The following is a 14,129-nucleotide window of genomic DNA, read 5'->3' as shown; positions in this document are numbered from 1 at the left end:
AAAACTGGAAAACTTGCTGTCCTGATGAATTCTTATGTCAAAGTGGCTCATGATTTACTGACAAAAGTGCCCATGTTCATGTTTTCAGTAGGTATGATTCATATAAACATTTACTATGCACTTTTCCATTTCTTTTTCATACAGGGATATATAGTGCGCTTATGTATTTTCAGCAACTTCTCATATTTTGAATAATTTATACCCACACTAAACTAAAGTACCATTTTTCAAATAAAAACAAAAAGTAATGAAAATATCAATATTTGTGAAAATGTGTTGCTAATTTTGAAAGAATTACTGGTAATTTGAAGTTTGACTCTTGCCAAACTCTTGAGAGTTGCTGCTTTTTTCTTCTTGACATTTCACTGGTGTAAGCAGAACTTTCTCAGGTTCAACAACCTTTAATTTAAGGGTGATGACAACATTCTGGTATTCTCTTTGAGTTTCTGGCAGGAAAAAGACTGATTAGCGGTCGGTATTTGTGCATTCGTGTCTCTTTTAAACAGTTTTAAAACAGTTTTGTTGTAGACTTCACAAAACATAATTGTATTTATTTGGTTTTGATTTGTGATTGTTCTACAATAGCCTCCTTCATATTGTTTGGATGATACAGCAGTGGCACTGTTGATGATCTGCATGTAAAGGAATTTTAAAAAGAATTCATCCCAGTGATGCTTGTTCATTCTGTTTGGTGTGAGTTTGTCTCAGCGGGAAGAGTCTGATTATTACAAAGGCAGACATCGAACCCCTCGCCCATCCCCGCTCCATTTCTCTGAGAGAGACGAGGGAAGATGTGTTTAAAAATAAATGGGTAAATATTATTTTGCTGTCAGATATATTGTTTAAAAAGCCTGCTCAGACCGTCATCAGCAACTGGAACTCAAGTCTTGACTAGACGTTCTGCTGTTTACAGATTAATCTAAGCGCTCACTATTTAATCACAGGTTCAGTGTTATTTAGATGTATGATATAAAATATTTTTGCTCTGCTTCTACGGGTGTAATCACAAAAAGGGGTCTTTTCATTTTGCAAGCAATATAATAAAGCACCCTGATGACTAAATCAAATGGCAACTGTCCAGCAGAGCCTCTACATCCCCTAATAGCAGGGAAAGAATTAAAATATAAATGTCCTGGAGTTTGTCAGAATAAACTATGGTTTTAGTGCAGGCTTCCTAAATAAATTTGCATGTAATGTTTTTGTTCCTTCTCGCTACCTTGGTGTACTTGGATCCATGATGAACGGTGATCAAAATTTCTCATTTTTTAAACTTTGATCAACCTTTGCAAGATCATCCATTGAAGTGCAATATTGCTGAGAATAAAGATAGAAAATATATGTGCATAAGAATTCCCCCCATCATTCTGAATGACATAAATACATAAAAAGATGTGCTTGAAATAACATCTATGCAGATACCGCTCAAACACTGTCTATAAAGGTCTTCATATAGAAAGAGGTGAGAGAAATATTAGCATAATACTCCTGGAACTGCCTCAGTGAAAGTTTGTGACATATCATAGAGAGCCACAAAATGAGTCCATCATATCAGTGATGAGTCCATTCATCATTACCTTATTTCCAGATGGGGTGCCTCGATGGTGTTACCGTAATTACCTCAGACCATTATTATCCCAAACTCTTATAATGACTTCCCTTCTGCTATGATCATGACGTCAAACTTTTTTTTTTTCTCATATGATGTCCACAGTCCTGTAATTGTGGTTCCTGAGTGTTTATATTTATTGTCAATCCCAGCATAATGGACTGAGAGTGACAGCACCTATAGGATTCAACTATAAACTTAAAATAATAGATGAAATCCAAACAACCTCTCAGGTTGTGGTTTTTGATTAATTAGTTAGTTGACTGATTTAATTTAGTTTTTTGCACACTTGAAGATCGTGTCAGTTGAAACTCTTCTTGAGGTTAGCTCTGATGGTCTGGTTCACCTTCTTTATTCAACTTGAGTGCTCAAAGCGCTTTTGGCTACAAGTCTCATTCACCCAGTCACGCACACATTCATTCAGCACTTTTATCTGCACCTAAGCATACACTCACAGTCTGATGGATGAACAGGGGGCAACTCTGGTTTCGCTATTTTGCCCAAGAATATTTCGACATGTGGACTGGAGGAGCCGGTGACGGATCCACCAATTTTCTAATTGGTAGATGACCTACTCCACAGGTAGTCACAGCTAGCTGGGGCCAAGGTGACACACTGATGTGTCATATCATTGATATGAAATGACATATCAGAGCATCATTAAATAGAATAAAGTGATCACACCATGAGGTGTGACATAACACAAAAATAAGAACAAAAAATGCCCTCAGTAACTAGAACTTAAAAGGGAGTTTTTTGACCCTATAGGTCTCATTTTTTTGTTCCCTGGAGCTTTTTAAAATATATTTGTTTATTGTAATACTAACTACAACTCTTTCCGCATTTATTATGAGAGGTAAGTTTCTGCTCTGTGAGCAGCCTTTTGCTTTCAAATTGTTTGCACAGTACAGATATATAACCAGACTTGTTTATTTTGTCTGGTAGCAGACTGGCACTCAACTATGCAAGCTAACGTTACCTTCTAACTTCCATGAGCAAAACCTTTTTGTCAGGGCTCTGTGTGCAGGCGGATGGAGAGGAGGATCCAAATGCGAGACTTGGACACGTAATACAACTCAAAACCTCAGCTTTATTGCTGGCATGAAGACAAAACATGAAGTGAACACTGAATACTGAGAACAGAAACACACAGGCATAATCTGATGGTATGACACGACACTGAGCACAGGAAAACACAGGGCTAATATACACAGGGTGGTAATCAGGGAATGGACAACAGGAGGGAGACACAGCTAGGAGAAATTGGACTAACGAGACAGGGGAGCAGTAGAACTGAACACACTCACATGAGACACAGACCTTCACAATAAAACAGGAAACAAGAAACCACTAAACAAAGACGCAGACAGAATATAACACATGCAACTCAAACAATACATGAAACAACAAATCCTTAAACACGGATAAACAGAATCATCATAGCATCAGAGAAACAAAACAATCATTTAAAAATAAACCAAAACATAAGAACGCAAAATGCTGGGTCGAACCTGACCCAGAACCGTGACACTTTTTCTATCCAGCAGATAATGCCACATATTTAATTTGGAAGATTTTTATATTAGATACCCATCCTGATACAAGCCCAAATGGACTTCACAAGTTAGGCAAATGTGCAAACCAAATTGTGCAAAGTTAACACACTGGTGATAACTTAATGTTAATACCAGTTTTGTTTTGTTTTTTGCATTAGCTGGATGATTCTAAGTTGTTGTCCCCAGGGTACCCAGTAATCTCCAAGGAAATATAAAATGTCGAAATGAAAAATGTAGCCAACGAGGAAATGTCAAAAACTGCAGATCCTCCAGTGGCCTCCATTAGATCATAAATCTCCACAGACTTCCATGTTAAACTGCCCAACTTTACAGTATTAAATAATATTTAATTATTATTATAGATACTTAATTACTCATCCATCTCTAAACTGAATTTAGGGATTTCATCAATTTGATTGACAGATGTCCCAACCCAGGCAGCTGAAGCCAGTTAGTTCCTGGTTAGGGCTGCTCAGCTAGCCAATCACTGAACTGGCCCTACCTACCATGTTTAATGGAATCATGTGACAATGTGGTGCAACCCATCCAGAAAGTTAGCGCTTCAACGTCCTTCAGTGTGGGTGAGTGACATTTTTTAATAGGCTTTTACTTAGTACTAATTAGCAAATATGTGTGTCTGTGCCATTGGTTTTCTGGAAACACCTTGCTAACCAAGCTCACTGGCTTTAGCTAATAACTTCGACATTTTATCCAAAGGAGGTGGCTTCTGGCTTAAAAGGAGTAACTAAAACTAACTTGTAGCCAAACCACCAATGTTAAGCCTTTGGGGGATATCACGGTGGCTACATTCATGATTTATATAAAGTCTGTGGGTGTATTATATTTGTGAATTATCTTGCCACAGAGTCCCACCTCCCCACCCTGCAACAATGCTGCATGGAGAAATATTGCTTGCACAGATCAGGAGCAATTGATAAAGTTGTAGTTCCTGTACACATTAGTCTCTCTAATGTATACAGGAATACTCCCAAAGTATAGTGTAGACAGGTGCACGATGTTTACAGTGCAGATGTGCTATAAAAATCTAAACCAAAGTGGACAAAAATCTAAGAGCTGCAATAATTAAACAGTTTCACCACCTTCATTATGCATAAACCTAATCAATGGCTATTGCGCTTAAGGGGAGCTAAAGTGTTGTTAATGAATTGTTCCAATGAGCAGTGAGTTCTCTGCCTCTCTCTCACTCACTCCTGCTCTGTGTGTGTGTGTGTGGGGTTAGTGTTAATGTCTCTAATGAATAGATGTGGCACCCAGAGTCTGTGGACACCTGCTACTACCATTAGTCCCAGAGAGCAGACTAATCATCCTGGCTTTCAAATCTGAGCAGGTGATTCAGTGTCCCTCAATTTCAAGGACCCTTCATTACACAGACCACCTGAGTGTTTAGCAATAATGCTTGTACTGATACATGCTTCTTCTAGAGGCAAAAATGGAAAACCCATGGAAAAGCCCAGTGTATTGATTTAATTTAGTTTTCTGCCCCTCAGAGAATTGCCTGCAGGAGCAGCTTGAAACTTAGTGGCATGTTCTCTGCATACTTAAAGAAAAAAGTAGAGTGGTGAGTTTGAGTTGGCAGCTCAGAGAAGCATGGTAACCCGTGAGTATATAGTTGTATATAGAATAAGAGCTTTACACTATAATTGTTGATTTAAACTTCTGTAGTGAATATGCAGTGGCAATAAAATGCTGAGAATTTTTCTCTCGTGGATTTAGAGCAAACGTTTTTGCATCCCTCGTGTTTTTTCACTCATTTGTATGTTGTCTCACATCCTTTCTGTTAGTTTTAAGAATTTGGTGCCGTCTGTGAATTCTTATAGTGAGGCTGGATTTATTATTCTGTCACTGATCCATTCAAAAGGTATATCAAAAAGTATTCAGAAATGCATAAGAGAAAATGATGATACTAAACAGACCAATCACAATCATTATGGCCTACATAGAAGTTACATGTAATTACATTTCTACACCACAAATTTAACACCAAAGTATAGATCCTATGTAATGCTGGTAGTAATTTAGGTATCCATTATTAGGGGTGGGGGAAAAAATCGATACTGTGTAGTATCGTGATATTTTGTTTGCTAATAATGTATCGATACAGGGACAGCAGAAATCGATATTTTGTTACAAAAAAAGTTTTTGTGGACTGGAACATGCTCTGACTTCAGAGCATGTTGATCAGCTCCTTTTTCTGAGCAAGAATCCTGACATTCCTTCACTGTCCAAATGTGTTTAACTTGTTTTTTGGCAGCAATAAACATGACAGTTTACTTATTTTAATTTAAGACATGTTTTATTTTAATTAAGTTTAAAACTTTTTTATTTAATGTAAAATTGTATTTTGTTTTAATTTACTTTCAAATTCTTCAGTTGCTGAAGGGGCTGCATAGTTTTCATAAATTGCATAGTTCAGAATAGCTATAATTGGACTAGACTATAATACAAACCGTTCAGTTTGTCAACAATAAAACTGACTGAAATGAGAGAAAGACTGAGTGTGAGACTTTGATATTAGCTAAAATTAATATTGATAAAGTTTACCTTTATGTACAGAATCTGAATATCGCAAAATATTTTTAAAAATTGCAATAATATCGTATCGTGCGTTAAGTATCGTGATAATATCGTATCGTGGGATGTATGGTGATTCCCACCTCTATCCATTATACTGTCAAATTTAACTGCATACCATTGTACATGTATCCTGTCTTCAGGTTTTGTCATAATTTCCCTACTCCATGTAGCGCATAGTTAATAATTACTCCAGGAGTCACTCTCATGGTCGAGCATTGCTAGCTCGGCCTAGGTCACACCAAATTGTTAAAACTAAATGACACAGGCACAAAAGGACTTAAATAATGATTTGATCATAAACATTTACATCTCATAAATCCTTAGTATACTAACGTACAGAGCTTTTAGTTTATGTTTCCCCCCTTGAGGGTTTCATCTGCATTCATAAGTGTAAAGTTTTGTTGCCTAAATCCAAGTACAGGTCTTATTATCATGCAGCTCAAACAAGGACCTGTAGAGTTAATAAATATAAAGTTTATATCATTAAACTAAAAATCTCTAAATTCAATCAGTTATCTTGGCATGCTTAAATTCACTTTGACCTGTTGCCTCTGACCTCGTCTTTACCCTGGATTTCTGCCTTTTGCTGCCAAACTCGCTGATTAAATTATTGTCAAAACAATTTCAGCAATCGATGCTCACTGATCCCAGTTCTTATCTGTTCCCATGGCTACCGAAAAGACAGAGAACATAGTGGGGATGTTTCTGTTCTAAATGTTGTCCACTAAGTTTTTGGAACATGCAAAAATTAATTTGGGGTCAAATGGATTAGACGCAGAATGGTTTGCTCCAAGACTGAGATACTGAGGGGCAGAGAGTGCGGTGGAAGATGCAAAATAAACGAAAAGCGAAGCTAGACGTTTAAAGACTGAGCGTTGGGGGTTACCAGCGTGATGGTTGCGCTGCAGGACTCAGCTGTGATATGCTGATTTATAGGGCCTGAAGGACAGCCACGACCTTCCACCCACTCTGTCTCCATGGGCAACGGTAGAGAGGAGACTTCGTCTCTTTTTCTTCCTCAGTCTCATTCCCTCTACTTCTCATTCTTTATACTACTCCTTTGCTCGCCCTCTGTTTCTGTTCATTTTCTGTCTATCAGTCTACAGTTGTTGATAAATCTGTGCACTAAATAACTAACCAACCTCCAGAAAAGTGAATAGTGGAGGGAACCGTTAGTCTTTTTGTATGTCTGTCTGTATGCCTGCATGAACATGCGTAGCCACCCAGTCATTTTACTGGGCTATCCAGCTGTACTTCCCTTGTTTATAATGTGACTGAAATGTGTTATCAAAGGGCAGCAGGCCTCAGTGGACTGGCAGTAGCAATGAAGAAAAGGAAAGAGACCGCAAACAGGAAGCCTGCTTCCAGTAACCATTACATCAACCCGCATGCTCAGAACACAGACACACACACAGCGAGACAGACACTCGTTATCTGTCTCTCTCCTCTTTCCACATACTGCTCTTTCTTAACGTAAGAAGGCAGAAGCAACAGTTAGTGGTCACATGACCACAAGAGTCTTTCCTCATTTCAGCGTCAGCTGGCTCCAAGCAGATGTGAAATCGAGGCATGCAGAGAGATTTCAGCATGTGAAGTATTTTCTTGTTTGTCTCTTTATCAGTTTTTTATCAGACTATTCAGTCTGAACTACAACAGCAAAGGGGGGGGGAGCTGTTGCCATGGCAACCAAAGCCGCGGCAATCGTCATCACGAGGCTTCTTCTGCATTGTGTGTGTGTATGGACACAGCGTGTGTGAGTTCACCCTCCTCTCTTCAGACAGGAGGCGAGGACATCCCCCTCTAACACTGTGCCAGGGAGGAAGAGAGCGAGCGAGCGAGAGCAGAGAGAGAGCCTGACTGAAACCCCATAATGCACCGCACGCTGCAGGGCTGAAGTCGTGCAGATTCATCAGTTCCTGTTCGAGGGGTTGTCTGTGAGTGCACACGCACTCATACACCCAGACCGAAGCAAGAAAATACACGGACATCCAGGCAGGTAAGACAGCTTTGCTCTGACCGCACAGAAAGCGCCGAGTTTTTCGAGATCGTCCGTTTCTCTGTTCGCTCCTGCCAAGTGAGAAGAGAAGAGTGGCTCTATACAGATGCCAGGGTGTGATTAATATTTGACATGTTATGATCCCGACAACTTCTTTGCCTGTTGCTTGTGACTGCTGCTAAATTCTGTCTCAAAAAAACCTGAAACTAGGATTATTCAAGAGGAAGAGTATATTAAATAGAGCGGAATCAAAATAGTTGATATGCCTGTGATATATTCATGTCAGTTTTTGGTTGTTACTTGGCTTGGTATTTGCATGTTTTTTTCCTTTGATCTAGCAGATTTGTTTAACTGTAGCCAGTTTCAATACACTGGATGCGATTTTTGTGCGCGCTTCTGTTCAGATAGTGCTGGTTAACATGATGAAACTTTCAGGAAATTACAAATTGTAAAGCACTGTCATTCTGGACAGTTAAATTCATCAGAAACAGCGTAACATGTTCATTTTATACTAAAACATATCTTTTTATTGGACAAAAAATATATTTATCTATAAAAAAAGACAACAATTATACAACGTTGTAAAATGTATACGTTTTTAAGGTAGTCTACTATACATGCCCTAAATGACACTGGTGTAAGCTGACAGGTAAAAGGGTAGCTTTTGTATTACGGGTCATTTTGCGGTTTAACTGTCACAGAGGCTTGTGACCATATCTCTTGCGCTAGAGACTGAGGCAACCTGAAAAGCGCAATTGCATCAGCTTAGCGCACACACTCTTAAACTTTATTACCTCCAGACTCAACTGGGAAGACTCCCCTCTGGGACTCAAGTGTAAAATCATGTTTCAACAATGTTAAGTAGAAAGACAAAAAAAACCCAAATCAGTCAGTAAAACCGGTTATTTTGGATTAAATCATAATTTCAGAAAGACTTTTGAATGTGTTTTCTGAAGAAATACAAATTCTGTGTTTAAATGAAATATGGCTGAAAGTAGTTTTATTTATAGTGCTCTTTATCACAAAAGAGCCCTCAAAGGAGCTATGACACGAGGAACTATATTTGTGTATCTTGCACCTTTTGGAAACAGTTATGTAGATATGGGATCTGTTTTTGCTGAACATTAACAGGCTGTGCAAAGAGCATTTTGCAAATAAAATAAAAAAAAAGGAAAAAGATCAGAAAAAAAGAAACTACAATGCAGATCGCACAAAAATGTCTTGTGAATATTCAGCTTGTCTCCATTTAGCACTGGCCAAAAACCAGTCTCTTTGCTGTTCCACTGCAAAAAATCCACCTGTCACATTCAAAATGGAGTTGATTCTCTTTTTCATAATGGTTGCTTTCATTAATTGTCTCCCTCCATGTTATCTGTTGCTGACTGTATCCTCTTTACCTCTTAATCTTCTCCGTAGCTGTGTTGGTGCTTAAAGATGTACTTGATTATTTCCAGGTTTGTTCATGTATGTATCTGCGTAGCTGCTGTGTTGCATGTGTTTTCTGCAGACGCTCCAAATGCCTGTCTTTAGTTAAAAGTTTGGGGGGGGGGGGGCTTGAAAAATAGTGGTTTGGCTCAAGCAGATCGTGAGAGTAAATCCAGAATTTCTCTGAATAACAGTGGCTATACCAGAACTATTTCAGTGGTGAGTTTAAGAGGTTTTAAAACAAATGATATTCACATATTCTACTACTGGTCTGTTATAAAGCTCTGTGTTGAAAGATTCCCTCATTTTCAGTACAGTCACACTAGCAGGGCCCCGAAATATGTTGGTACCTGTACACAAAGCTGTTCGGATTGAGGATGAACTTCTGGAAGGTTCAGTGTTTGCGATTAGACATTGAATGTTTAACAACAGACTTGCTTTGTCAGGTTGTCCCTGTATGATTTTCGATTCTGCAAAATCTTTAAGGTACGGTAGTAGCTCTTCTTTTGGTCTGGGCCCAACCCTGGCTTTGCTCAGCAGCATGGCTCAAAAGTGATATATGGGTCCAGATCTGCTCGTTCAACTACAATTGATGCTGTCTCTGGTGTTCTACTTAAGATTTTCCCTCATTCCTGCCTTTATTGACCTGGAACACAAGTCCCACATGTTCACGAGTCCATGACCTCATTTTGATATGATCAGCATGAGAGAGGATTGAACGTGTAACGGCTTATGTTCGAAAGCAGTGACTCAAAAGTCTTTTGTCGTTCTCTCTTCCATACACAGACATCAGCAGAGTGGTGAGCAGGAAACTTAGTGTGCAATAAATTATCTGCAATTGCAGCAATTATCTGCAAGTTCATGACCTTTCACTCTGCCTTGTTTTTTCATCACTGTATTTATCCCTTTTGACTAGAAGGCTGCTTGTGCAAAGTCCTTTTACTCAAACAATTCTAAAAGAACTGTGTTTTACTTGATTATGTCCATTTCATACTACTTACACTTTGTCTCAGATGGAACATTAGCGGTTGAGATTCATACCTTGGAGCTGGTAATCAGAGTACATCAGCTCCTTACAAATAGGGTTCAGTCATCTTTAACATTTGTATACATCTTGCATTTTAAAGAACAAATAAAATAGCTGCACTGTAACACTCGCACAGCCATTGATTTTCTGAAGTAAGAAATGCAGTTTTACATTTGAAGTTTGAGTAGCTTTTTATAAGACTAATCAATAGTTTTCTGTTAGCAAAGAGACAAGCTGCAAAAATAGTGTAAAACATGTCCCCCTAATGACATATCCACAAAACATTATCATCTCAACCTGCAGTTACAGACTTAGCTCTGCCTTCCACTGAAGCTTGTGTTACTGCTTGGGTTGACACTGAACACACTGCACTGGGAAGCTGTTTCAAGAGCTATTGCTACACTACCCAGCCAACAGCAAGGGGCAGTGAGATCCTAGTTGAAGACTAATGAACACAGAATATTTTGCTGTTAAGGAGACAAATATTTTTTGAGCATGTGGGGGTAGACAAAGTATATATATTAAGTTATTTTATGTGTCTCTAATTGACCAAGATGAATATTAACCATCCATTCATCCGTCCATCCATCCATCTAGGTACACCCTAGACAGGTCGCTAATCTCATGCAGGGCTAATATATAGAGACAAACAAACATCCATACCCACGGTTACTTCAGAAACACATTAACACACAAGTGCACACATGCACTTAACCTAACTCCATAGATGTGTTTAAACTGTGGGAGGAGATCTCACGCAGACATGGGGAGAACACAGAAAGGCCCCAGCCTGGATTTGAACTCATGAACCTTCTTGCTGTGAAGCAGCAATTCTAACCACAATATTCTTCTTCCATTTAAAAGGATCATTTTAACATTGTAATATTTGCCATGTTGCCTGCAGAAGTGTTGATGAGTGTTCTGAATGAGGTAGATGAGTAGTTACACTATGTACACTTGCGTAATTTTGACAGGATAGTTTCAAATCAAATATGGCAAGTTGTGCACTTATTTGAAGTAACACCGCTGCATTTGAATGTGTCACATTAACTGTTGCATTTATTGGACATTTACAACTCGCCGAGCCTCTGAAACACATCAAGTACTAAATTCTTCTGTGTTGAAAATGACTGTTTTATGCACATTAACACCAAACGCAGCCACAACATCAGCGGCTGTTAATATTAGCTGACTAGCAGTGATGTAATTGCTGATCAGGGTTGGTTGTCCTTCCCACGCTGCTTCATAATTAAGGGCAAGAAGTGCGCATCATTCCAAACTGAACTTCCTCACTGTTATCATAGGTACACTATTCCAGCATGCATAGTCCGACTACAGATGATGCTTTTTCCAGTGCAAAAATGGTGAACTCTAAAACTCCTAGTGTTTTAGAGTTCACCTGATTTATAAAAGATCACAGTGCAACATGTACACATTTGGAGACACAGCACCCCAGTTGAGCATAGTCCTGTAAGCCAACTACAGGACCTTTTTTGGGCACAGAACAATGACTTGCCATCTCTAAAATCTGAATTCCATATTGCTGGTGTCTGTATTGTGTTGCTTTGACTCTATGAACGAACCGATAAATATTTATAGAAGCTGGAGCTAAACACTTAGAGCAGTGCAGAGATCCATCATAGGTGCCTTTGAAGGCGGGCTTTAGCTTGCTGTTCAGTCAACACCTTTCACTTACTGTCTTACACGCACACACCAACACACATGCACAAATAAATAATATACAGGATGAAATACTGCTGCTATAAGTCAGTGATGTGGCTCTGAGTCACTCGGTAACACCCACCTCACACACACACACACACACATGCATGAACGCACACACACGCACGCACCTCTGCAAAAACAAAGCCAGATATTCACACATGCTCACACACATACACACATGCACCTGACGTAGTATTTGATGGAGTTAGAAGCCATGGCAACAGAGCTGTGACTCTTGCTGTCCTGTGAGTGGACTGAAGCTGTGGAGGAGGGAGGAAAAAGCTAACAGCCAACACGGCTTCTCAAGTGCAGCTATTATTATTCCCATTCTCTTATTCCTTGCTTTTTCCTCTTCTTGCCTTTCACAGCAGCTATCTTTATGGTGCTTTTGTTTTTCTTCAGGACTGTTAGAAAGACTATGAGGTTCAAAAAAGAAAAAAAAGAGAAAAACTCAACCGAGAGAGGCAGAAGAGAGGTCAGGAACTATGTATTTTTGAAGCCATCGATTGCAAAACCTGACACATCATCAGAGGGAATTGCGCTGATTCTCCCTGCTGCAACCAGACAGCATTCCGGATAGCATCTTATTTGTTGACATATTATTTTTATCTCACCCTTCTCACTTGCTGTCTTTCCCTCTTTCAGACTATAACTCTTCCTGTCTTTTTTTTCAAGTCTCTGTGTATTCCTCCTTTGCAGTTCTCTCTCTTTTCCTGAGAGCAGGGTGGTGGTGGAGGAGGGGGCGTGCAGGTGGACAGGTCTCGCAAACATCATCTGTATAAGATTAACTGACTGCAGATACAGATGGTGGAGAGACAGAGAGGGAGGTGTCGGAACAGTGCAGGTGAATTGCATTTCGGTCTCCGGTAGCACTTTCACGGTCTGATTGTCAGCATTTGTTAACATACACACGTGCGCACGGATGCATGCACTCTCCCTCGCGCTGCCAAATCGTAGGAACGTGGCTGTTGACAGCAGAAGTTTGTCTGTTCCCCTGCGTTGCCCTCCCTCTCTCCTCCCCTCCCTCCATTGCATACGATCCAAGCACGGGCTGTGAAAGGTGAACTTGCAGCCTGCTGTGGATAAATTATGTGTGACATGTTTAGCTGTGCTGCCTTATATGGAGACTGGTGTATCTGAATACTGTAAGGCTCTGCCAAGAAGGAAGGAGGGAGAGAGGGAAAGAAGAAAAGGAGGAGGAGGAGGAGGAAGGAAAAGAGGCAAGGGAGAGAGAAAGCGAAGGAAAAAGGAAGGAGGAGGGGGCGGTGGCAGAGGGAGTGAAAGAGAGGAGTGCCGCGAAGCAAGCATGAGGTTTTCGCTTTCCATTCTCCCCTCAGCAGCAGTCAGATGAGTCCATGCAGAGATACAGTAAGTCTTGCTGTTTACTCAGTTTATATATGTGTGTGTGTGTGTGTGTCTGTGTGTGTGTGAGTGTGTGTGTTTGTGTGGGTTGCGTGCTACTCTGCGTTAACAAGACCGAGTTGTCCATTCTTACTTTTTCTCCTTTGTTCTGCCGTGACTCGCTTTTGAAAATTTTTATTCGCCATCTGGACGTTGAGTGTGTTGATGTGTTGATGGGTGTTTGAGTGAGTTTTATGAGTGTTTCTAAGTATGTGTGTACATGTGCAGATTGACACTGCGCCAAGCTGCTAATGTGTGGTAGTTTTGATTTGCGAGAGCATAAATGTGGAAAAGAGCTGAGCAGACAAAAAAGAATGGGTAAGGTTGGTGTTTAATGTTTCGCAGAGTAGTTAGCACACACTCACACACAAAGACACACACACTCACACCGACACACATTCCCTTTTCTGGCAGTTTACACTGTGTCTGTCTTTTTTTGGACTGCAATAAAGTCCCTGTTGTGTGAAAACTGCTGGTAACACTAATGCTAAATATGCTCTCACCCTGATGGATACCTGAATGAGAAACATAAATACACGCGCACACACACACCAACTCAATCTCTGACTCGAGAACAGTCCTGCACTTCTGTACAAAAGCAAGGCTACTGGTGTTTACAGTGCAGTTGCCCTCAGGAAATGACCTGAACGTTACTCAGACTGACACACAAACGCATGTGCAAAAAAGAAAAAAAAAAATCTGTTGAATATTGTGTGTAATGTAAAATATTCACAATATCCGTTAAGAAAAGTACATTAAATGCTGTTATCTTTGCACCAGGATTGGTTAGGAAACGAG

At 39.8% G+C, this 14,129-nt stretch overlaps 2 protein-coding genes across 8 annotated transcripts in view; one reads left to right on the top strand and one right to left on the bottom strand.

The window, feature by feature from the left end:
* LOC146373660 (succinate receptor 1-like) overlaps positions 1 to 14,129 on the bottom strand; it is a 52,186-nt gene that overhangs the window by 23,066 nt on the left and 14,991 nt on the right. The gene's annotated exons all lie outside the window — the stretch shown is intronic.
* Positions 7,459 to 14,129, top strand: part of LOC146373659 (muscleblind-like protein 1) — a 66,095-nt gene continuing 59,424 nt past the window's right edge. Inside the window, exon 1 of one of the 7 annotated variants that reach the window (XM_084951847.1) lies at positions 7,459 to 7,753. The gene's annotated coding sequence lies outside the window, so the exon portion shown is untranslated. Of the gene's footprint in view, positions 7,754 to 10,731; positions 13,299 to 14,129 lie in introns of those variants that run through there. The other 6 variants (XM_084951846.1, XM_084951844.1, XM_084951849.1 and 3 more) reach the window with 6 other exon arrangements.

The sequence above is a fragment of the Perissodus microlepis genome, chromosome 14 (assembly GCF_051167445.1).
Source record: "Perissodus microlepis isolate ML-2025 ecotype Zambia chromosome 14, ASM5116744v1, whole genome shotgun sequence".
Taxonomy (NCBI): domain Eukaryota; kingdom Metazoa; phylum Chordata; class Actinopteri; order Cichliformes; family Cichlidae; genus Perissodus; species Perissodus microlepis.
The sequence above is the reverse complement of the archived record's forward strand: the minus strand, read 5'-3'. Positions and strand labels throughout refer to the sequence as shown.